This window comes from Emydura macquarii, unplaced genomic scaffold, assembly GCF_026122565.2.
Source record: "Emydura macquarii macquarii isolate MOO-44397 ecotype Brisbane River unplaced genomic scaffold, CSIRO-AGI_Emac_v2 contig_499, whole genome shotgun sequence".
In the NCBI taxonomy this organism is placed as follows: Eukaryota; Metazoa; Chordata; order Testudines; family Chelidae; genus Emydura; species Emydura macquarii.
Window position 1 is genome coordinate 13,650,230 of NW_027130636.1, and position 22,548 is coordinate 13,672,777.

Consider the following 22,548-nt stretch of genomic DNA (forward strand, 5'->3'; position numbering starts at 1 on the left):
CTTGAATGGATTGAACAGAACAAAAACACACAGAATAGTGATAGCAAAGCACAAGGAAGCCAGATTGCATTGTACTTTACTAAAAAGCAAGTCACACATGGTTACTTGGACTGCATAGCCCTGCATAGGACAGGAGGGAATCTAAATCTCATTAACAAAAACTTAGATGGTGGATGTGAATGTGTAGGAACAAACAAGATTATACATCGGCTTATTCATTCTTTGGAGCAAGTGGATGAATAGTGGGGAATGGGTGGAGCCATGGTCCCATTCCCCATGATCACAGTAGCCAAGTCAGATGGGATTGGCTGAAAGGTAGTAATGTATTGATGGTATATAGATTATCAGTAAATGAAAGTCCTGTGGAAAGAAGCATGGGAGGGAACTAGGCCTAAGATAGGTGTCTCTGAGATGCTATGCCTCCCAGGCTACTGCGAGTCAAAAAAAAAAGGGGGTGGGATTTTCCCCCCAAAACTGTCAATTTTTTAAAATCGAAAAATCTCAAAATTTCCAAAATTTTCGACCAGGTCCATTAACTACCCCGTGCTCAGTGCTGTGCCTAAAGTCAAGGCTACGTCAAAAAGGGTATGGTCCTCCCTGGCAAACCCAGCCTGAAGAGCTATAACTGAGTTTGTGATGAAATTGGAGCTGCTGTACAATAATTTCTTAATATTTTATATAGGTTTGGTTAGCGGGATGCCTCCTATAGGACTTGATTGGTTTAACTCAACAAGAATCTGTCAAGAATCAGTCACGAAAGAAAAGAATGACTCAAGATAGCCACCTCTCAGCAAACACTTAAAGAGTTCCTCAGGGACAATGCCAGAACTATTAGCTTTGATGATTTTGCCTTTGCTCCAGCCAACCTACAAAACTCATTTGGCCCAAGACCAGGAAAAGACAGAACAAAAAGGCAGGATTCCAAAGGACACGGTCTCAAGAGAGAACTGGTAATTGCTTGGGGGAAAATAGACACAGAAAACCAGCTGGGGTGTCTGAAGATGTAAGGCCATCAGGTGACCATCAGGGGATGGTAAAATAGATATGAATGTAGACTGTTATTTTAAAATCCCTTTTCTCTAAAAGCTTTAGTCCTATTGATAAAACAAACAAATACTTTTTTTTAAGATGGTTGCCCAATCGCTGGTCACAGATACCCATGAGAAGAACTTCATGTACTTAAACTCAGTCAAACCTATGAGATAACAACACTTGATGCACTACTATAGTCCGGGTCCTGGCCTAAAAGTGGGTGAATTGTGAAATTTCACCCCAACAGAGATAAAGGCATGAGACAAAATGTCTGAAGGGGGGCGCATAGAGACCACAGAGGTAAAAGAGGCACAGCTAACCCTGGTAACTGTGACAGAGCCCTTTGTATAGGTGCCTAAAATTTGTGGCTCTCACAAAATGTGATTTTTGCAACTGAAAAGTTGTTTTTCTGAACAACTTCTCTGGAAAGGTGCTCAGACATGAAAAATTATCAAATTCCAAAAGGTATTATTTTGCCAGTTTTTACCATTAAAAACAAATTAACAAATAACCAATGAACAAAGGGGAGGGAGCTATCTCTATCCCTTGGTTTTGCACATGAAAATTAATAGCTTTGTTCATCTCTAAAGAGCTATTACTGGAGGAGAAAATCCAGCTTCTTCACTGGAACAAAGTACTCAATTTTTGAGATTCATTTTCAATCAAATCCCATATTTCTATGTGAAATTCAGCCACAAACACCAGTTTTCACCTGGTTTTGCACTAAATCCAGTGAAACCATTGAAATCTCAAAAATTCACAAACAACTCTATATTTGCTTAAAACTAAATCCATGGTCATTCAGCAATAATCCCATGTGCATGCTAAAGTTTGCAACACATTGCAAATCTTCATCTGAGTTTTCAGTGAAATCCAAGCCAGGGGAATTTCTTGACAGTTCAAGGTTTTTTGGGAACTATTTTGCCCAATTCTAAATATATCAGTGGGGGTTGTGATACTTCACAGTGGGATTAAAAAAAAATTACGAGACATTTTTCATGACTAAATAAGAGCACTGTCAGTGATTTTAGATAGGATAAAAATGTATAAAAGTTCATGTTTCAATGCTCCATTAAATACCTAGATTTAGAAAGAGGCTTTGCAAATGGGTAGATTATTCCACAATTACCTATTATGCAGTTTCTTGCACCTTTCCTGAAAGCATCTGGCACTGGTGACTGTCACAATATACTCTATTAGATGGACCACTAATCTGGACCAGTGTATCAATTCTTACTGTCCTATATTGATATGCGTCATTATATATTAAAATGTGTTTACAAATGAAGTATGAAATGAAATGTATTTACAAATGATGATGATCAATGTCATATCATTCACTTTCCTTCAGGGAAAAAAAATCACTGAATTGCAAGTATCCTGTGCTATATTTTAAGTGTAAATGCAAGGGTAGATATTTTTCTCTGTTCACACAGAGGCCATGAGGCAAACCCTTAGGAAATGGGATATACTGGAACTCTGATTTTTAATACAGTCTAATATAACATGGTAAACCCACAGAACATGTACTGATTCATAAACTTTAAGGCCAGAAGGGACCATTAATTTGATTCCTGTATATCACAAACCATGAACATGTATTGAACCCCTATATTGAGACCAATAACCTGTCTTTGACTAAAGCATATTTTTATTTTTGCTAAAGCAAATCTTCCAGAAAGACATCTAGTTTTGTTCTGAAGACATCAGGAGATCAGGAATCCACCATTTCCTTTGATAGTTTGTTCCAATGATTAATCAATCACCCTTTCTAAATGTGCAGATAGACACCTAACGGGATTTTCAAAAGGCCCTAGTCACCTAGTTCACTAGGTGATTATCTGAATCATTAGGCACCTAAATACCTTTAAAAAGTGGCTCTTTTATATAGTAATTAATTAAATTGAATATATTCAGTCATCTTTTTGATAAACTGAACAGATTTAACTTTTTAAGTCTCTCACTTTCTCCAGTCCCCAAAATCATTTTAGGGGCTCTTTTCTGCAATCTCACCAATTTTTCAACATAAAATGTGAGCTGGAAACATGAAATGACAGACACAGCAGGAAAAGGGGATATGAATACACATATGTTTAAAAAGACTCCAAGGGAAATTACTTTTGCTCTTGAAGTATGCATGTAAGGGATAAGGATAGTAGGAATTGCATAAGTATTAGGGCTGAGTTTTCATTTGTGTAAACTGTCATAGCCGCCTCAGTGAAGCACAAGGGAGCTGAATTAGGGTTGCATGGACAACATTAAGATGGCTTTTGAGTGTTTGACTTTGCAACTTTAATGTTCTTTTAATCTGGGGAGCAGGGTATATAACATCTTAATTTTTAAAATATACTAAAACAGAAATTCCATTATGTGGAACCATATGGATCCCCCCAACTTGGGTCATCAGCAGGGTTTGGACCTTTATGCCCACACCACAGGCCTTTGTCAGTTGAGCTGGTGGAGTAGTCGGTAGTAGTAGGCTGAGTATGTGGATCAGGTACGAGAAGGGAATGAGTCACATGCTTTGCCACTTTTGCATTTCACTGTTGATTGCTGGGAGCAGAGGGTCAAGACTGGGTTCAGTACCAGGGTATGGTAGGGAGTGTTCTCCAATGGTTACAAACTCTTCAGCTTTTGGTGACCGCCTCTCTCCTCTTGAAGGCCCCTTTCCTCCGCGCCCCCTCTCCCCCCCATCTCCTTCTGCCAATTCCGCCCATTCTGGCTCTTCCCCTCCCCACTTCACCCTACCCTCTGGCTCCTTCAACCCTCTCTCCATGCTCCTCCCTGCCCCCCAACTGCTCACCCCCTGCATACATAGGCTTTGTCTTAACTGCAATTTTAGTTTGAACTCAAGTGTTTCCCCTACCCTAACTCCCTTGCACATATAAAAATCTCTCATTCAAGTAAAGTGGTGCTTTAAACTTCAGCTAGCTGGCCCATTTGGGGTTTGGCTTGAAGCTCAAGTGCTGCTGATGTTCGATTTAGTAATGCAGTGGGGATTCCGCTAGTCTGTGTCGCTCGTGGACTACTCTGCAGTGTGATCACTCTCACTGGAGCAAGGATAACTCCAATGAGTTGACTGGAATGTAGATAACTTGAGCTAACAATGCAATGAAGAAAAAATCCTAAACCAAGCTGCCTTCCCCTCTCCCCTCCACCTTCTTCTTGCTGCCTGGGCACCAGTGAGGGAGCCCTCAAAGCACAGGAGAGACAGGGAAAGTAATAAACAGTTGAAGACAGAGTCTTATAATGAGACCTGCACACCCTAACATACACATGCACACGTGCACACACACACACACACACAGATCAAATTCTGGTCTCAGTTATGCATTACACAGGATGTGAGTCAAGAAAGATTTTGGCCCACTAATTCTTTTTGAGGCATCTCATTCTGTTAAATAATCTACTTCTGAGGAGCCCAGCTGGACCTTCACTGCTCAGTGACTTATAATTGCCTTTTTTTAATTAAAAGCTTGAACCTTACTTTATACTCAATCATATTGTTAGATTAGAGCTGTTGATATAAGGGACATACTTCAACTTTCAGACACAACTCTCATTGAAGGACACATGAGTTGTGTGCACAGAGCCGAGTGTGGATTTACACCTAGTTTCCCTTATTGTGCTCTGATTCCACTTATTTTGCTTTCCATTTGCTTTTGTTTTCTTGATCATGGAGAATTCCAGTCCATTTAATTTCATCAGCAATTTCAGAGTAATAGGATGATTAGAGAGACCAGGGAGTAAAAGAGATAAAGGGACAAACTTTCAAGCTTCAGAAGCTGTTCCTATAAAAAAATATTACCTCACCCACCCTGTCTTGCTAATATTCTGGGACCAGCATGGCTACACCACCACTGCAAACAACAAATTACAATGGCAGATGGAGTGATTTAGACTGATAAAAGAAAACAAAAGGCTCTGACTGGGGGATCTGAGTATCACCTGTGTATGCAGCAGTCCCTCCACTTGAATTTTCAAGGACCAAATAATATTCTAATACAGCCTAGACCAGCTAAGCCACAAGGGTTAAATTAATCCTTTCGCAAAACCAGTATAAGCACCACTTTGAGTCTACTCAAACTCTATTTTGAAGGTTTAAGTGTGACTTAAGCCTTATGCTAGCTCTGAAAAGGGATGAAATTAGACCATAAGAGAGTATTTGTAGCCCTCCTCATTCACCTCCCAAATATGCATAAAATACATTTTGAGAATTTGGATGTACACTGCTTATTTATCTCAGACAAACAAGGCTCCCTTTAGAGTTTGATCCTATTTCCATTGAAGGCAATGGCAAAATTCTGTCTGATTTCAGCAGTATTAGGCCCAGGCCTGAAAGTTAGTCTGGCTATTGTGAAAACCACAAGCCAGAACCTCAGCTGGTGTAAATCAATGTAGCTCCCATAACCTCAGTGGAGCTGAGCTGATTTACACCAGACAAGGATATAACCTTATTGGGGTTTTTTCCCCTTTTTGCTTAGTGTGTCTCACTGGCAACAACCCAACAGCAAAGCTTTTTGTGCATTTGTTTCATTTTGTATAAGGTCAGCTAAGGTTTTATGTAAAACAGATGGGCAAACTTAAAAATGATTTTCAACATTGCATCGAGAACAAGTTAAAATGCAAAAGTGGGGGAAAATGGTTTTGTTCCTCCAAAGGTTGTTTCAATTACCTTTATTTTACTTAGTGCCTCAATTTTGGAAAAGAAAAAAAAATGCCTTTTTGTTACAGTGGAGCAGTTTGCTCTGCTATTCACAAAAGTCTTAAAGAAGATAAGCAAGAAAATAAAATTCCAAATGGCTTATCAGATGCTTTTAATTGGGATATAGTGCCCAAGCCATAAAAGGAGGAGTATGTTTAAATATCTTTTAATTTAATTTGCTACTCCTTTCTATTCTTAGGTTTATAATTTTTGCAGTAACTAATGTACTGGGGTTGAAACTTGATATATACGTTACCAATCTGGAAAGTGTTTTTGTGCACTGTTTTTAAATCATCTTTTTTTTACTTACACAAAAGAGATTTTGTGATCACAGAAGTTTTCATTCTTAGCCATACAAACAGAATTTTACAAGGATTCTGTGGCCATCCTGAGTGCTGAAGCTGGACCGATTTTCTAATGAATCAAGTTATTTATCTCTAATTAGGACTGATATATTTTGATATTTACAGTTGTTTGCATGCCTATAGGCTGTGATATGTTACCTATGCTACCTATTAAGGGATCATATGTGAACCAACGAGGAATACAATATTTAAATTGTAGACCAGGTCAGGGCCTATTGTGCTATGAGCTGTTTATTATTTTGATGGGGAGGAGTTGAGCTATGACCTATTCACCAGAAAGAGTGAGGCCTATGGAGGCTTGGAAGGCAGGGCTTATGTTATCAGAGACTGGAGGAAAAAGGGGAGCTCACCCATGACAGGCACAAGACAAGAAGATTTCCTCACTCTATGGACAGTTGGTAGTGAGATGTCTCAACTCTGAGCCCTCTTGGGAAGCACCACAAATAGCTACCTTCCATTCAGACTAAATGAGGGAACAATTCAATGAGTGATAGCTGAAGCATTGGAAGACACAACCCAAAATATTAGACAATGGAAATGCAGAGTCTGGGATTTGAGATTTGCAGTTGTGTGGGCAGAAGCAAAAAGGCAGCAGAAAACAAGCAGAAAGCTAGGAGACAAGAAGTATTCAACAGCCTGGCCCTAGATATATTTGGAAAATAATTCATCTAGAGATTAGATATGGGAAAACAGACACCATGATGCTAATGACTCATCTGAGTCTGTATAGAGGGTCATGGATGGTGCTAAGGCTGGGATCATGAATAGAGCTGTGTGAATAACTGATTTTTCAGTTTGCTGGCAGTTCCAAGCAATCAAAAGAAATTTTGGTTCAGGCCGAACAGAAACAGATGTTTTGGTGAATCAAAAAAAGCAGGAAAAAATTAATTTTGGGTTGAATGAAACATTTCATTTTTGGACATTTTTAACAAGCACAAAAGTAAATAAAGGATTTGATTCACAAAACCAGAGGAGGCAGCAACATCCCCTTTTACCTAATAGCCCAATGGCTACATGGGATGTGGGATACCCACTCTAGAGCAAGGACTTGAAGCCAGGTCTCTCCTGTCAGGTGAGTGCCCTAACCACCCAGCTATTGGCTACTCTGAGGTGGGGCGCTCTGTCTCTTTTGTGTAAGTTGTTCCACTTAGACAGGGCATAACCAGCCACTAACTGAGAAGTGAGGTTTTATACCTCTCTTTTAATTCTGTCTAATGAAAGTGTGGATATTCTTATCCTTATAAACAGCCCATCTTCCTCTGAATCCCATTTAGCTCTTTGTATTGATATAATCTGGCAAGGAGTTGCATCAGCTAAAAATATTTCCTTCTGTCAGTTTTATATTTGCTACCTTTCCATTCGATTGTGTATTCTCTTGTTTTTGTAATATGTGAGAGGGTAATAGGAGCACAGTCTACTGACTCCATAGTAGTCCATCATTTTTTGCATACCTCTATCATCCCCTCTTAGTCATCTCCTCTTTAAACTACATAATTCTACCCATTCTTTTCAATACCTGTTCGTGTGGAGAGTTTTCCCCATGCCTCTAATTATTCTCAACACCCGTCTCTGAACGCTTTATCTCTGCCATAGCCTTTTTGAGTTAGGTTGATCAGAACCAAACAGTTTTCCAGGTGAGAACCCAACATTCATTTATGTAATTGAATCATATTTTCACTAATATTTTCCAACTGATTCCTTTTAACATTGTAATATTTTGTTTGCCTTTAAAAAATAAGCTGCCTCAGCAGCCCATCCCCCCACTTCTGAAGGGCACCACATGGAGCAGGAACTTTTCCTTCCCATCTTACATGGATAGGGTCCACATCCTGAGGAGTTGGAGGCTCATGCTGAAACAATCATGGTGAGGTAGGGTACAAGGAAAGGGGATTCCTCTAGACACTAGAAACAGCATATTTTAGAATGTTTGGGTGCTGGGTGTGGTCAGCAATGGGCATATGTGTAGAGAAGGCAGATAGACACAGGAATGATACAAGGGAATTAGTTAACAAAAATCCAATCAAACCACTAACTACCAAGTTTTGTGCCTCTAAATAGTTTGCTTGTGTTATCTGCCTGATACTGTTAGTCTATCCTGTTTATTTAGACAGTAAGCCTTTTAATGAGTTGTCACTGTTATTTTTAACTAGATAAGCATGTGAGTAGTTCAAATTATTCCTCCAAATGGGTATTGTCTTTGATTTATCAACATTGAATTTCATCTGCTATTTTGTTGCCCATTTATCTAGATTTGTTAGGTCCCTCTGAATTCTTCAGAGTCTTCCCAGTCTTGATGAACATTCAGAATTTATTTTACAAATACTAGGGTTTTGGTTCAATATGGCTTTGTTCAAACCCTTTAAGAGTCCAAAAATTCATGAAGATTAGAAAGTTGTCTCTGTGATTAATTTGAAAATATGTATTTGATGCCAATACACATATTTGGTTGTGAACATATGCATACTTCACCCACAAGTGACCTGAATGACTAGTTTTGAAGCTCAAATACCAATCAAAGCTACTTGGTGAATAATCATGGATCAGCGTTCACATTGCACTCCTCATCAGTACCCGGCCCAAAACCAAGGAAGCTAATGATCCAGCCAGCAAACCAAATTTGGTGATGAATCCTGGTCACATGCCCCTAAGGCACATTGCACATGCACTAAGAAGATTCACATGCTTCCATTTGTTCACTGGTGGTACTTCTTGAATGTTTCTGAATCATGAATATATTTGCAAACAACAGGATTGTTATGTGACTGCTTTATCATGCCAAAAAAAACCTCCAAAATCATTAAGTTTTGTGCTTGGTCAATACTATTTAACCAGCTCAAATCTTCAGGCAATTCTTAGTCTGAGACTAGATATGGATTAATTTAACATGAGGGATCAATTGTATGTGTACCCATTTGTTGTCTAGTATTAAAAAAGTCTTTGAGACTTGAGAAAAGTAAGGAATATGAGACAAATTGATGACATTAGTAAGTGTTTAATTCATTGATCTTTGTTTGGAAGGGAAAACTATGAAAATAAAGGAAACCCAGTCGACTATGTAACTTAAAACTGACATGCTTAGCATTACTTGAAAGAAGGAAACATAAGTTTAAGCTTGCGGGGCATTTTCGGAGCACAGGGGAAATTACGTGACAGTTATTTAAAACAGAATAAAATCATCAAGACAATTTTTAGTTTAGTTTACATTCAGCCTTTTCAGAAGACAAATAATCTTTAAACAGGCCAAAATGCTTGGGGTATTTCAGCATTAAAATTCTTTGATGTACGAAGACAAATTGAATCCAGGATGAATCCACAAGGGCAGTAAGAAGTAATAAAGCTGCTGACTGCTTACAACTGTTAAATGTTTAGTCTGTGAGCTCAACAACGTTCCCAGTAACTAAAGCGAGAAAGATTTTTATTGCAGATGGCCATGATGGTTTAAGTTAGAGCAAAGTCGGCACTTTGAGATACTCATGAAAATGAATGTTTGGATCTTTTGGTATATTACTGAAATAGAGATATCAACAACAAATAATTGGAATTGAAGTTCTGGCTCCTTATAAAGGGTTTAAGAAGAGTAAAAAACAAAACAAAAACACTTACTAGAGTTTTAAACATAGTTCTGGCTGTCTCATCCTGATACCTTCATGAGAGGATTTCTTTAGCCATATACCCTAACTAAAATTATAGGAGATACTGCTAAATGATCCAGTCAAAAAATGTCTATTGCTGTATTGGTCCTTCAAGATCTCTGAGGATTTAAATGTATTATCTTTGGATTACATTTGCTGGAGAGAGTTTTTGGGTTCTGAAAAGGCAGTCAAAGTAAGGATATGAGGAAAGAATACTAGTGAATGCCTGGAATTATTTCCCTTATGAATTTAAAGCAACTAAAAAAAACCCCTCTGAAGCTAATTTAATTGCTAATTTTGACTTGTTGCTTGCCAACTTAGTATCTCATCATTTAAAAAGGCTCTGCAAAGAGTAAAAAGCTCAGCATTACTTATGTTTTAAATTTACAAATGCAAAGCAATTGCATCATTTCCCTAAGCAGATGGAAAGCACTGATTGGTTATAACACACAGGAAGCCAAGCAAGAGGACAGACATAAAAATACAAGCTTTAATCATTTAAAATAAGTAAACTTCTCCATGGGTAAATGTATATTGCAGTTCTAGTTATATGCAGTATTGACAGTCCCAAGTGTTCAAAAATCCTGAGAATGCCTTAAAAAAAATCACACAATATTTAAAAACAACAAATGTTGGGTTCTTCTGCTTTTTCCTCTAGTTTGAGCCTTTAGGGTGCATTTTGGTCACAATTGCAAGCTTCTCTCTGCAACCATATGAACTAGAAACTTTTTAAAAAAAAAATAGCTGAGATTCTCACATAATCACATCACTCCAAGAAACAGGCTTGGAGAAAGATAAGTATTGCGAGAGTCGCAATAAAAACATGAGTGCAGGCTGTACTGTAATATAGCACTATGTTGTGTCATCAGCTTGCAAGTCGAAATCCCCATGGATTTTAGTGGGGAATTGTATTTGAAAACAGATGGAACAATTTCATCCACAGAACAAGTTTAACAATATGCCTTTACCAATCTTATATCTAAAAAGCCACGCAAAAGGCCTTTAGGAATACTCTGTGCAGAACAGCTAGGCAGTCCTTAGAACCCTCCTCTTCTACCCAGAGCTCCACCAGGAAGAGGAAAAGGAGCTTAGAAGTACACAGATCCTTCTCCTCATATTATGATCGGTATGCCTACTGATCTACAATTTATCTATCTAGATTTACAATCTACCTACAATTATTATGGGTAGAAAAGACAAACAAAAAACAAACAAGAGAACCATGCCTACACAAGATCCGTTTCCAAATAAAGTCTCATAAGGCTGCACCCACTGATTATCCCACCTCTAGCTCCCTAGCACAGAGTGGAGCATAGAAGCCAGTATCAGGGGGCTGGAAGTGGAAAGAGGGCATTAGAAATTAGAGCTTACAACACAGCCCACATCTGTGGCCTTCCAGTCTGGGCATACATTCCATTCAGCAGAGCCCCAAGTATTGGATCACACGAATTCATGGATTGATTGTGATCTTACATATCAGTATAAACCAAGATTAATTCCACTGAAATCATTAGCATTATTTTCTTGTAAATCAGATAAGATTAAGACCGGTATTGCATATATGCATGTATTTCAAACTATTTTATTTGTATTTATGATAGATACCTTATAACTCTTCCAAATATGTAATTATGGGCTATTGCTAGTTTAGGAAGTTTGCTAGCATCTAGTCTCCTTATGAAGGGCAAAAGATGATAAAACACTTTGGATTATTTAGTTTCTCTTGCTCTGATCTATGCTCAAGCAAATGAGAGGATGCTATAATTAAACATGGATATAGATAGATTTTTTTCCAGGAAAGTAATGATGACTGAAAAAATGGTCAACAGAACTCTTGATTAGCAATTGAAGGAACACAAGAAAGTGTTTTTGTAACAACAGGGATTTAAGATGTTACAAACTAGCAATATCATTCTGCATAATATGTTTCCTGTTAAAAGCAAGCATTTGGGAATCTTTGTTTTTTGACTGAAGTACAGTTAATGAAAATTCTTTCCAGACACTGCAGTTTTCTCAGGTGCAAATGGAAGAATATAGAGTTTAAAGGTCCCAGTGCTAAAGAAAATAATCAAGGCTTCAAGAACCCTACTGATAATGACTGAATGGCAGACAATCCCATCCAAGAAAGGTTGGACCACTGTGCAAAAGCCAAAAGAAGTGAGAGAAGCCAGAGGAAAACCTGGTTCTACAACAGATGATGTTCGGAAGAAAGTGTTCATGCAACAGAACACTTGTACACCTGACTGCTTACTTCATCATTATTCTCTCCTGCTCCATTCCACATTAACAGGAGTTATTACAGTCTTGGCATCTATGGGGCAAATCCTGCTTCTGTAACTCAAGGGCCCCTAATAATGGAATTGGACCTATTTTGCTGTGCAAGGGGAGAAAGATTTAATGCACAAGGTGAAATGAGAGTGGACCAATAATTGATAGAAGTAGAGCATCTGCTGCAGGGTGGATCCTCCCACCTGTAAAAAGTTGTGACGCACAAGAGTGTTGGGAAGAGACTGGGCCCAGCAAGTAAAGTTCAGTCAGGGTTACAAAAGATTAATACCCCCATCATGAGATAATAGGGGGTCAGTACTTACTCCAGCCAGTGGCTACTGTTAAATCTTGACTTCTCCCAACCAGCACAAACTAATAGAGCCAATCAGTAAAATAAAGAAAGTAATCTAGAATGGGGCTCAGGGAGACAATCTGAACCCCGGACAGGTGGAGGATTAGTCTGTCTCTTTTTAAAATATCAGGTCATTAACTATTCTCTGAACTGTGGTGTCATTCTGCTGACTTGATCACTTGTTTTCAGAAGGTCTGTTCTGCTGAGCTGGATCCACATTCTGGAGCTTGTGTTGCTGCGCGTGACTTTTTTTTCCATTGTCAGTGTCAAATATCTTTCTAGGATCCCTCATAGACTAACAGGGTCAGGCGGCTTCATTTGCTCCATTTTTGTGAAAAAATCAGGTTACTTCTGATACTAATGTACGTAGTAAAAGTGTGAAACAGAAGAATTGGAAGAGATAACCGAATTTTATTTCCTGGCCCAGACACACATCCTGGGTCAGGGTATATTAACGCTCCTGTCACAGGGCAGGAGTCGGAATCCATTGTTACACCTGCTCATTATACATCACTAGGAGAAGATCATTGACCAAAGCAGAAACTGTGCAATTCTCACTAAATCAGCTGGCTGTACACAATTCCGACTGCACTGAACAACGGGATTCTCACAAAAATCAGCTATTTTCATGAAATTTCTGACATTTTTATATAAGGATGAATGTTCTCATGAGATTTCAATTGTATCCAAAAAACTGAACCCTTCCAATTTGCTATCCAAACCATAAATCTAAATAAACAAATTACAAGTTTGAACCCAGAGATCTAGAACTGTCCTGAAGTTCAAAGAGTTCTGGATTTGAGATTTCAGCTGTGGTCCATCTCTAATGAACAAAAGTGGCCAAATTCTGATCTTTGTGACATCAGCATAAATCCACAGTAAATCCATCAACCTCAGTGGAGTTGGTCTGGATTTGTACTGGTTTCACTCAGATTTAAAAAAAAAAAAAAAAGTTCCTATACATTGTATTGTAAGGTGCCTAGGGACAGATCTTAAGCTGTGTAAATCAGCATACCTCCATTGACACTGACTTACTCCAGCTGAGGATCTGTCCCTTTATTTTAGCCACTGCTTATTGTAAGAGAACAAATTGTAAGAAATGTTTGTGGTTCACTCCTTACAAATATTGTTAACGTGTACCACTTAAGTACTTGGAAGGATGCTATGAAAAAGCCAGAGGCCTTTGTACTACTTTTCAACTAACTCCTTTGGTTGATGACAGCTGCTCTTGCAATTAGCCCTTCTCCTGACCTTCTGGTCTACCACAACATGCTTCAGAGATCTCTGGGAAGGGAAACTATTACACTTAATGTATTTGGACAAGTCCAGCATGTGCAGAAATTAATAAATATGCTCTATTCTTTTCATTTCTTCCTTTACAAGAGCTGCCACACATATATGCAACACACACATCTGCTTACCTTCTCTAACTAATGATAATGGATCTAGCAGAATGCAAGGAACACAATACTCCCTCAAGGAAAGTTTTGAACAGGGATCCCCTTTCTTGATGGGAGGTAAGAATCATGAGGGGGCATCTTAGAATGGAGGATGAATTTCTGGGGAGACACCTTTCTTTTGACATGGAAATTAGGAATATTCATGACAAGATCCTAACTTCCTGAAATGCAAAAACAATTCTATGCCTCTTCCACATTACCTATGTTTTTATCAGGAGATGGAATTCTTTGGACTGCAATAAATTGATATGAATAACTAAAAATTAAATTAAAGAAAAAAATACTTAACAGCTTATAGTACCAACTTAGCATGAGCCAGGCATATTTGATAATTCTCCTAATGTCAGACAGCTAGATACATAAGTGCACGCAGTCACTTCATTTAGTGTCAAAGCCATATTCTTTAGCCAATAGCTATTAGTTTATTTGTGGGAAATAAAGGGGAAATTTGGAGCCATGATGATTTACTGTGTTAACGTCATGCAAACATTTTTGCTATCCTGTTTCAATGATTTTTATTAATAAATTCATGCTTATTAATAAAAGTCCCCATGTAATACTCAATTTGTGTAACGCTTTACTGATGAATGTATAGCGTTGTAATATTCATACAGAGAATACAACCTGTTAATTGCCTCAAAGTTTAAATCTCAATAAAAACCTTAACTGTAAGAACGGTAAGATGATGGAACATCCTACACACCCTTTTTACAAAAGGGGATGGGGGGGGAGAAATGTAATGGATTGTTTTTAAAGCTACAAAGTCTTTGTGTGTGTGTATTTCAGTTATCCTTAGAAATAGGAATTTTCTTATTTGACAGGATGGTACATAACCTATGTGCAATATAAACACAATAATCTATATTTCAGAACATAAAACTCATATTGCCATTACCCTATCCCAACTGAGGTTATTATAAGTTTACAATAAATACGTTAAAACTGTTGTAGTCACCTCCTATATCCCTTGAGATAGACCTTAAGTAAAGCCTCAGAGGCTTTAATGGCATTGTAAAGTTTCTTCTGCTCTTATCACAGATTATGGGCTCAAGCCAGCACGTTCCTAAGCTTCCACTAAATTTAGTGGGAGACAAGCGTGCTCGGCACCTTAGAGAAGATTCTTATCAGTTTTAGGCCCTCAGTATTGCAGTATTTAACAACATACAACTGATAAACAAAGTCACAAACTTGGGTATGAAAAGTAACAGAAAGCTGTCTCAATAGGCTCCTTTGGGATTCTCCCTGTGTTTGAGGAACTTAGGCGTGTTGTGGAGCTGGTGCAGGGGTGCTATGCCACCAAAAAGCATTCCCAGAAAAAATAGGCTCTGGCCATTTCTGCACCTTCTGGTAAAAGTTTCACATAGAGAGCCGCAGACCAGAAGTCATTTGCAGTGCACAGCCACAACCACCTTTACAAGTCCTACAAAACCTATGTGGGATTCTGCATTTTCCTGAGAATCAAATACAGACACACTTTCTATTAATTAAATATTAGCACGTATACATATGTCTCTTTTTTACAGAGTTCTCCTATCGCACTTTTCTCCCAGTCCTCCAGTAAGCACAGCTTGACCCGACTAGAAAATCTAGCTTTTTTATTTTAAACAAATAAATAGGACAACATTTATTTTTCTACACAATCTTCCCCTTTCGCACTAAAACAGGTTAATATTCAAGACTGTCTGAGCTATTACTCATCTTATGAATGGCTTCTCCAAGTGGCTACACAGGTTTAGAACCTATTACTTTACACGCATGAGTCAATTTTGGGTCACAATAACCTAGTAGGTCATTGTAATTTAAAGCTTTGATTCTACCACCTTTACCTGTACTGTATAGTACCTTACCCCATGAGTAATCTCTCCAAAATTAGTGGCACTACTCCCAGAGAAAGTGTGGCAGAATCTGGCCCTGAGTGATTGTTCTGTACTTGCATTTTTAGATTCTTTACCAAGTTCTGTGTATGATTATGAATAGTTCAGCATATTCCATTCTCTTACAACAAAGCACAGCACTGACCACTGAAAATTGGAGTGCCCCGGGAATGTGCAGGGAGGGTTATATAGGGCTCATGGTGCTCATTAATTTCCAATAAAGTTCAGGGGGAGATTGCCACAGTTCTTGTTCCAAACTCCCTTACTGTAGCTTTAAATAATTAGGTGACATATATTTTCTATCAGAGGGAACAGTAAATATTGACTAATAATAGATTGAATATTTCAATACTGCCGTTGTAAATCTAGAGATAATAAGGTCCGATCTGTTGGTTGCTGTCAGATACAAAGGGATTGTTCTTATATGTTTGGTAGAAGAGTGAACTAATCCTTTTCTGATTTCTGGGAATATGTCATAAGCCAGTGAAATGAAACCATGGATGTCATTTTATAAGAAATGCCTTATATGGAAATTCATTATTGCTTTTCTGAAACCCACTTTAGAGTACAAACAGCAACTTGGGCTTGCTTTCTGGAACCTAGCCTAACATGATTTGGACCCAATTTTAACATTAAAAGGTTTGAAAAATGTCTCTCGACATTAACTTTAGCCTGGGATTCTGAATGTATTTACTCTCTTAACTAATGCATAGGAGATTCTGAGCTCAGTGCAGTAACAGGACACCACCGTTAAAGAGGGCTAAAGGCCTTATTCTGACAGGTGCTGGCTGCCTCTTGCAAAATTCCCTCAACTTCCTTCCATTCAAGGCTTTGCTAGCTGAGGCTTCTGAGCACCTGACAGGACTGGGTCTGTGTGCTACATTTGGTCTATTTGCATATACCAGTATAGAATAGTTCCAGAGGGGTAGCTGTGTTAGTCTGTATACAGCAAAAAACAACAAGAGATCTGTGGCACTTTAAAGACTAACAAATGTAATATTTGCAGACATAAGCTTTCGAGAGACTTCAGCTCTCTTCTTCAGATGCAGTAATAGGTGCCTCTGTGTTACCTATTTTCTGTATTACTGCATCTGAAGAAGAATGCTGAAGTCTCTCGAAAGCTTATGTCTGCAAATATTAAATTTGCTAGTCTTTAAAGTGCCACAGATCTCTTGTTGGTTTTTTTATATACCAGTATGTAATCCTGCAACCCTTACCCATGTCAGCAGTCCACTGGCTTTTGGGTGTCTGCATGTGAAAAATGCATATTTGATCACACCCAATATTGGTTACAGGTATGAGGCTTCAAACCGGAATTTGTTTGTGATGGCTTACCCCTCCTCCCTGACTTTCTAACTGTTTTCACACAGGGAGAAATTTAGAGGCTGCTTGGGAAAAGAGTTTTTGATTTTCTAAGTTCCACAGTTAAAGTTAAAAACATGGGTTATATTTGGTGTTTTATTTAGGTTAAAAAATAAAATTAAAAGCAGTCAAAAAAGGTGCCTGAAACCATATTTAAGCCCCTATATAAAGCTGGACTGGTGCTGAGTACCCCAAAGTCCCACTGAAGTCAATGGAGTTACACCAATGTGAGAATGATTAAATGAGTTCAGAATCAGGCCCATTAGGTCTGTGTAAGTGAATGATACAGTAAAGAAAAGATTTTAATTCGCCTTTAAAACAGCGGAGTTTTTATTTCCACTTACAATGATATGTAGGAGGAACATGGCCTTGGCAGTAGCAATAGCCAACCACTGCACGCCAGTGTTTTTACAGGTCATTGACAGCTGTTGCCTGTATTCAGACATGGGGATGAGTGCAAGGACTTTAGCTGGGTGGGATTTTTAATTTCAGAGAGGAGTTTCACAATTCCAAAGTTTCTTCTTTTCCAGATTGGAACAAAACAAATTTCAAAATTTCCTGCAAACTGGAATTCTCCAAAACACTGGATTTCGGATCAATCAAAATGTTTTTGATTCAACTGTAGCCAGCTATTTTGCTATATGGATATATGCTTGGTAAGGTATAGGATTGGAGTTTGGTGGTAATGCAAAAAATAAATTACAGACCTCAAACCTGTAAGACAATATCTTAGCCAAACTAACTGAGGCCTAAGGCCTAAAGACTTGACATAAGCAACTAACCAGTAGTTGACCCTATATCACATGATGTCACAAGACAGAGTGCTGTCACAAGCAAGTGTTGCTAAACTGCTAACAGGTAACTGCAGAATACCAGTTTATATCAGCTTTAGATATTTTAAGTTAGGATCATCAGCAGATATTCAACTACAGTAATGCTATGGTAACTAATTGATGAATATGGCAATAAGATTGAGGTAAAAGGCCTAGTAACCTATGGGTAAAAGGGTGAGGAAGTACAGATAAGAAAAAGGGGCTGCATAAGGCATAGGGGCATTAGCTCAACCTATGATAAAAGGTGGCATTCAGCCAGCACATGCTAGGGAGGTTTCCTAGAATCTGCCAGGCGAAGGACCACTCCTGGGTCATTTTACTAACTACAGGGCTCCCCAGCAAAAGAATAATCTGAGCTTGCAAGTGCTGGACGTGGTCCATTATCTCTATCTACTTTGCGGTGTTGTAGTGTTTGTGATATTACTGGTTGTGCTGATAAACTATTACAAATTCAGGTCTTCCCTAGGTGGGAGCATATTTCCCGCATACACTGAGGTCCTCACTCTCAAAAGAACTGTAATACTATGGCTGATTTAGTGGCAGCTGAACCCTGCCAAAACACATTATTTAGATCTCCCAATTTAACATAATACCTAATCAATTAATCTAGCAACACAATACAATTTTGATGTTTCATTCCTGATTAGACTTCTTTTCATTTTACATTTTTGTAACACCAAATTAAAAAAAAGGAATGAAAAATTTTTCTGAAACAGAAAATCAGAATGTTCTGTTCTGAAAAGGTCAAAATGGAATGTTTCAACCTTATCCAAATGCTTTCTTCTATTTTCATTTCTAAATGACTTTTTGACAAAGGCAATATCCTTCCTCAAAATGTTTCCCTTTTGATGAAAAACGTTCCGTCAAAAATTTTTTCATTAGCTTTAATTGGAACTCCCCAATCTTCCCACCCATGTTGGCTAGCCATAATTTGGCCATATACTCTTTCACACAACACACAGTATCTACTATAAGAAAGAGTTTGGGGGTAATATTCAGAGATAAACAGCCTGCTGTAAGAAGGCCCTGTGTCTCAGTGTTTTGAAAAATCTCCATTGGTGTCAAATAGGTCACAAAAGCATTTTGGAAAGGCAGACTTAAATAAGTGTAGCAGCAAATGGTATCTCTGAATCAGCAGAAGGTAAGGTCAGGAGAAAAGATACAGAATATATAAATAACTGACATAAAAGGACCAATGTAAAGTACAGAAGATGAAAAAAGTCCTTAGTGTAGCTGAATTTGAAGCATGAATGTGGTGCTGAAGCACAGTATTTGGTATGGAGAGGAAATTAAATTTTACTTTTAAATTTTAACCATGTATCTTTTAGAAAAGATTTACTGATATACAGATAGGTATTAACATATATAAAACATGGTAGTAGATAACCTTTTAAATTACACACTTTTACAGGCCTGTATTTTAGAGTGTCATGTCCTAGAAATTATAAAACATATCAGGGATTCTCAAACTTTCATAGCATGGATCACCTGTTCAGAGAGGGGTCGACTTGAGAGCCACTTTCCCTCCGAATCACCCTCTAATTCATGATGGCACAACCTCTCTCTAACAATCACAGTCATTTTTTTCCAAACATGGTACTCAATTTGTGTGCGCACATGCAAAAAATGGTAAGAACCATACACAAAAGGAATTTACTTAACCCCCCATTTCATTGTAAATCCCTGCCCCATTCCTCCTCAAATCCAAAATTAATCTCTCTCTCCCTGTCACACACACGCTTCATTGCTCTGTGAACTCCTCTTACCTCTCCAGTGATTATCTAGTTTTAGATACCTATTTAGTTTTAGGCACGTATCACACCCATAACCTTTCTCCTCTCTTCTCACAGCAGATCACATATTACTTCCTCTTCTGGCTAACTGCTCCCACCAGTTCCGTGTCTCCTTTATCCAGCTCACCTGAGTCACAGATACTTGTAGTAGCCTTATTCCCTATTCCCAACCCTGTGTTCCTTCCCTCTATTTCATGGTTGTTCTTTCATGATTTCAGATTCCTTGGCCTAGTTTCCAGCTCATACCTCCTTCCAGGGTCAGGCTCCTTCCCATCCGTCCCTGCTGTTCTTCTAGCCTTCTGGTTCTCTGCACCCCAAAGAACCTTGCTGATTGGGGCAAAGATTGGAGCCCATCCTTTCTCCCTCTGGCACATGGTGACTTGTTGACAAGTGAAGACATGCCAAATAGAACAAGAAGTTAAAGCAATTTCTAAGCCAGAACCTGCACCCAAGTGAGATTTAATAGATGCAAGAAAAGACTTTACAGATATAGATGTACTCACTCATTGATCAGAGGGGGGATATATCAATAACTGATATAATTTTCCTACACACACAGCTTGATTTGATTTAAAAATCTATCATTTCATGAAGTAATTAGTTACTAATTACAGAATTATTACATTACAGAATGGTGCACTCAAAATTACTTGAGGGTTTTCAGCAAGTTCTTTTTCAAAGTAATCATTATTAGTTAAAAATTTAGTCAAAGTTGTTTGTTACATTAATTCTTGCCTACATATTAATTAGAAACAAAGTAATTTTAGTGGTACATTATATCAATTATATAATTAATAACAAATGTCCCTCTTATAAGGGATTGTTTTACTTCAGAGAAAGTTAGCAAAAAGTATTACATCTTTAAGTTTTTACTAACTAAAAGTGTGTGCAAAAAGTGTCGGGGTCATTTCCCCTCTCTTCCCATATATGCATATAATATTAAAACTAAAATCTTGTAGAGCTGTGCAAATACCTGATTCTTTTGTTTGCTGACCGATCCAAAAATAAACTAATACATTTTAAAAAATGGGGGCCAAATAAAACCCAAAATGAAACTTTGTTTTAATGGACTTTAAAAAAAATGAAGTGATATTCAAAACAAAAAGCAATTTTGAATAGAAAAAGAATAAAATTTTCATTCACAAAATGTCAAAACGAAACAATTCTGATGTTTTCAGATGTTTTAGGATTAAATAATTTGGTTAATTCAAAATGAATTTGACAAATGTTTCCATTGAGCTGAATCTGCATTTTTCAACAAAAAAACTTCTGTCTGAAAAATTTCACCTAGTTCCAATCTTTATGCACTTTTTAATTAGTGTATAAATACTATAATAAAGTAATAAAGTCTACAGATACTAATTCAAAGTTCAGGACCGCTGTTCGCTATCTGGGAACATTTTTACAAGTAGGTGTTTGCTTCCCTGGATGTTTGGGACATGGCTACTTTTCCCCACAGATACTCAGAGTAACCCAAATAAAGCTAGCTGTGTGAGAACAAGATTGTATGCAGTGTAGTTATAGTCATGTCAGTTCCAGGATATTAGAAAACCAAGGTGGGTGAGATGGATATCACCTCACCAATCCTATTCACAAGATTGTTATTTAATATTTGTAATTAATAATTTTTATCTCCCATTTATAAATGCTGTAATCATTCAGACCCCCAGTTTATCAGATAACTTGAGCATGTGGTTAAGGTTAAGCAAATGAAGTTTTTGGGAATGACTTCAATGAAGTCTAATCATGTGCTTAAAGGGAAGCACATGTTTAAGGCTAAGTCTATACGACAAGCTGAGGGTGTTAATGTCTAAACTACACTTCGTGTACACATACTCGATGAGAGCTATTGCATGTATAAATAGTAATGTAGACAGTGGTGGCAGCAGCAGCCAACAAACCAGTGAGTACGTATCAGTCGTGGATAAACTGTGCCATTGCTGCCCCTGCTACCATGGCTACACTAGTATCTATAATCACTTTTGCTCTCATCAAGCGATCACAAGTGTGTGTAAGGAAAATGACACAAATTTAGGATTTTCCTCAATTGGCGCATCAGTCAGACAGCAAAACAAGGGCATATAACCACGTACTACGAACTAGAGCTGGTAGAAAGTTTTAGTTCAAAAAAAAGTTTTCAATGAAAAATTTTGTCAAACTGGAAATTTCTATGAAAAGTGCCAGTTTTTTAAAAAAATTCAGCTTTTCATGTAAAAATCAAACAAAAAAAATCCCAACTTTTTTAAAACCCCTCTTTCCCCTCCTCCCAAGAAAAACCTGAAGAAAAATATTTATTTCAGCTTCGCCAAAAAACAAACACAAAAATCAGGAACAAAACATTTTCACCAAGTCTACCAACAAACAATGAACAATAAACAGTTCACAGATCAACCATAGGCTGAGATTTGTTTGAATAAACTGATAATTAAGAGTAGCAAGCAAATCAGTGAAAAGCAAAGTCTGTTTGAGAATGATTTGTAAACAGATAAAGGGAGCTCACTTCACAGCCAGTATCATTTTGACCCACTCTACTTGAAAACACAACTTGCAGGAAAAGCAGGGATTGATTTGTGTTCCAGTCATACTCATAATATTACATGGTACAGAAACAGTATTCTAGGGAAAGCAACATATAAATCCATCCCTGAGTCTTTCCTCATACATTCCAGATGTTTTGTGCCACTTGGATGATGCAAAATAGTCAAAGTTAGCTTAATAGGGCTGTTCAGCAAGGTTTACAGATGCTTTGCATCAAATAAAATGAATGCTGGCAAATCTGATCTTTTGTGTTTTCCTGCTGACAGGATAATATTCTAGGTGCAAATCCTAATTCTTTCCCAGCTGTGCAGACCCAGAAGGTCCAAAATGCAGG